Here is a 3,617-nt window from a genome sequence, read left to right on the forward strand (position 1 = left end):
TTTCTTTTAGAATACAAAAAATAAGAGTGGATGTGGCCCGGCTAACATGACTCAATGGTTGAGCATTGACCTATGAGCCAGGAGGTCGAGGTCTGATTCCTGGTTAAGGCACGTGCCTGAGTTGTGGGCTTCATCCCTAGTGGAAGGCATGTGGGGACAGCCGATCAATGATTCTCTCTCATCATTGATGTTTCTGTCTCTAGCTCTCCCTTCCTCTCTGAAATCAATAAAGATATATTAAAAGAAAAAACCAACAGGACAAAATAACCTTCAGACTGGGCCTAAAGCAACATTGTGCCCCAAGGAACTGTTTGCAAAGATAACAAGAAAACAGATATATGACTACTGAACAAATGACTACAGGACTGAAAATTTAAAACATAGTTTGGAGCCCTAACCGGTTTGGCTCAGTGGATAGAGCGTTGGCCTGTGGACTGAAAGGTCCCAGGTTCGATTCCGGACAAGGGCGTGTACCTTGGTTGCGGGCACATCCCTAGTAGGAGGTGTGCAGGAGGCAGCTGATTGATGTTTCTCTCTCATCAATGTTTCTAACTCTCTATCCCTCTCCCTTCCTCTCTGTAAAAAATCAATAAAATATATAAAAAAACAAACAAACAAAAAAACATAGTTTGGAATTAGTATCACTATGTCAGCTCATCTGCACCAATAGAAATGCATTGCTTTTGTTGCTAGAATTGTTCACCTTCCCTTTCTCATAAATTTCCCTTGCCTTTGTCTCCTAATCAGAACACTGGTTGGGTTTCTGTCTGAATCAGTGCTTCCCAAATACCTATTCTTTTGGATCTCAAATAAATGCTTGTTGCCTCTCACTTTGGCCTTTATTTTCAGGTTAACAATGTTATAATTTAGGTGTATAGTATATAGGCTTTCCTTTGTACTCTTGTCCTGGATTCCACATTGAGGCAGGACTGTTTATAATTGTGTCTGTCTCTGAATTTCAAACTCAACAGTGACAAGTGTGATTTATTTCCTTATTCCCAACATTGATGTAGGCCTAGTAAGTATCATGCAATAATAATTCTTAAGCAACTACTGTGGGTTAAGCACTGTTCTAGGTATGGGGTATTGGGTATAGAGGTGAGCAAGACAAACCAAAAAGTAACATGGCTCACCTTCTATTGGGGGGAGATAGATAATATACAATCTATATATATAAAAGCCTAAGTGACCAAATGACTGAACGACTGAATGACTGGTCAACTGACCGCTATAATGCGCACTGACCACCAGGGGGTAGATGCTCATGGTCAGTGAGCTCCCACTACCAACCTCCTGCGGCCCCTCTCCCCGGCCAACCTCCCACTGCCCTGATCGGCCGATCACCAGCCAGGCCAAGGGACCCCACCCATGCACAAATTTGTGCGCTGGGCCTCTAGTTAAAAAATAAATACAGTGGGGCCTTGACTTACGAATTTATTCGTTCCGTGACGGAGCTCATAACTCAAATTACTCGTATGTCAAATCATAAAGTGAACGAGTGAGACTCGTGATGCTGGGCTGCTGTTGTGGCGTTCACTGTGACGTTCGCTGCGCCAACTAGCGGTGGGGTATCTGAAGCTGGCTCATAACCCGAATTTTAGCTCGCAACTCAAAGCAAAAAATCGGCCAAGAGACGGCTCGTATCTCGAAAAACTCATTAGTCGGGACACTCGTAAGTCAAGGCCCCACTATAAAGGCAATTGCTGATAACTGCAATACAGGGTGAGTTACAGAAAACAGCAAGGTAGAGTTATGGAGAAGGGCTGTTTGTGATATAGGCTAGATAACCAGGGACCACTTGTCTGAAGAAGTGGCATTTGAGCCCAGACTTAAATAGTAGAAGCCAACCATGTAATGAGTCATCCCAGGAAGAAGGAAAGACAAATGCAAAGGCCCCGAGGTGGCAATACAGGGAAGCACAAGGCCAGAACAAATGCATGATCGAGGGAGAGAATGTTATGAGCCCTGAGAAGTGGGCAGAGCCTTTGGCCTGGGGTAGGGAGCTTGAATTTTTCTTCTAAGTTTGGTGGCGAGCCACTGGAGGAAGGTGAAGTGGCTGGGATGAGAGTGAAGTGGACAACTTCAGAATGTTTTGAAGGCAGAGCCAACAGATCCAACAGCAATCCAATCCAGATGAATTGAAGGGAGAAGGGTGGCTGAGGGAAAAAAAGGAAAGAGAGAAATTGAGGCCGACACCTAGGTTTGGGGCATGAGAATCAGAATGGGTGCGTTGCCATGCATAGGGAGGAGTAGAGTTGGAAGAAACCAAGAGTTCAGTTTGAAAGTGTTCAGTTTGACATGTCTGTTAGACTGGAAACTGGTGGCTGTAAATCCCAAACCCTGGGGAAACGTCAAAGCTAGAGTTGTAAACTTGGGATACAACAGCAGAGAGATGGTGTTTAAAGCATGAGATTGGGATTTGTGAGGGTCCCGGTGCTAGCAGGAAAGAGATTGTGCGCTCAAACTGAGTAATGGATGAGAAATTAATAGAGTCGGCTTACAGAGGTGCAGGGAGACAATCAAAGCATTGTTTACACCCTGGGTTAGAAGCCAGGAGCTCATGCCACGCCTTGGCCTTGGAGAGAGGGGGAAAGAGAGGAGAGAGAAAGAGAGAGAGAGAGAGAGAGAGAGATCAAGCTGTGCAGAGCTGCTACCTACAGTGGGGGGACACAGCCAACGTTGTCCATCTGAGGGCACATGGGATTAACATGCTGACCTCACTCTCCTCTCCCCATTAGCCAACCCCAATGGCAGCCAGAGGGGAAAGAACCTGTGTATGTAGGTGAACAGAAGTCTGAAAAGGGGTGCTCTGGGGATAGGAGGAAAACCAGGAGAGGTGGTGTTCCTGGAGATCAAGGAGCTAGAGAGGAAGTCAGAGGGGAGCCAGTGGCTGGGTCTGACAAGTGAATGTCATCAGCGTCCTTGAATGGAGAAGCTCCGTGGGATGGGGGACCAAGAGCAGAATTAGCATGGCAGGAGGAGGGCCAGGGGTGATACAACCAAGAGGCCGCTATAGAGACAACTCTTCCCAGAAGCCCAGCTTTATTTTTATTTATTTTTTCAGAAGCACAGCTTTAATCCTCATCACCTCTCAAGAAAACTGAGCCTTGGAGAAGGCGGGTACCTTGCTCAGGTTATGAGTGAGATGGAACCCAGGTGAGCCCAATTCCAATTAGGCCAATGGGGTCAGAGGGAAGAAGGAGGTCAGATGGTCAGAGGGAGGAGAGCAGTAGTTTGAGATTGCAACCCAGGTTGCAATGAGAGAGTGGAAAGAGAGGGGAGTGGCCAAGGAAGGCAGAGTTGGGGGAAGGAATGATCAGAATTGGGCAGATTATTGGGGGTTTCTGAGGCTGGGTAGCCCTACCACTTTCTCTAGGTAATTATAGCTTTCTTCCTGGTCACCCTAGAATGGTCAGGGCAGGAGGGCGGATTTGGAGAGAGCCTGGGGAAAAGAATAGACAATGTCCCTGGAAGTAGATCTCCCAGGGGGAGGACCAGGATCTGGCCCTAGCTTCAGGGAGCTGCTACCTCCTGCAAGCCTGGATCCCTCTCTGGGCCTTCCCAGCTGCCTGAGCCCAAGATGACTGACTGCCTTTCAAACGCAGTCACTCTGCTGA

Source organism: Myotis davidii, unplaced genomic scaffold (genome assembly GCF_000327345.1).
Source record: "Myotis davidii unplaced genomic scaffold, ASM32734v1 scaffold1204, whole genome shotgun sequence".
Classification (NCBI taxonomy): Eukaryota; Metazoa; Chordata; class Mammalia; order Chiroptera; family Vespertilionidae; genus Myotis; species Myotis davidii.